The sequence below is a fragment of the Cervus canadensis genome, chromosome X (assembly GCF_019320065.1).
Source record: "Cervus canadensis isolate Bull #8, Minnesota chromosome X, ASM1932006v1, whole genome shotgun sequence".
Taxonomy (NCBI): Eukaryota; Metazoa; Chordata; class Mammalia; order Artiodactyla; family Cervidae; genus Cervus; species Cervus canadensis.
In genome coordinates this window covers 16,822,355-16,822,878 of record NC_057419.1, presented here as the reverse complement: position 1 = coordinate 16,822,878, position 524 = coordinate 16,822,355, and positions in this window count along the sequence as shown.

Below are 524 nucleotides of genomic sequence, written 5' to 3'. Positions count from 1 at the left end.
AACGAACAGAGATCATTCTGTCATTTTTGAGATTGCATCCAAGTACTGCATTGGTTTGGTATGGGCTCCTAATAACCAAGGGCCTCCTTCAGTGCCTTTGAAACCAAATTAATTGTCAAAACTGAGTGGCCTAATGTATGTGTAACTGAATCACTGTGTTGTACACCTGAAACTAACACAACATTGTACATCAACTATACTTCAATTTAAGAAAAAACACCACTAGATAAGTGTATGGAATTGGGAGATACAAACTACTACATATAAAATAAAGAAACAACAAGAATATATTGTACAGTACAGAGAAATATAACCTTTATTTCACAATAATTTTAAGTGGAGTATAATCTATAAAAATATTGAATCACTATGGTACACACCTGACACTAATATAATATTGTAAATCAATTATACTTCACTAAAAAATAAAAGGGGCATCCCTGATGGCTCAGATGGTAAAGAATCCATCTGCCAGAAGATGCAGGTTTGATCCCTGGGTTGTGAAGATCCTCTGGACAGGGAAT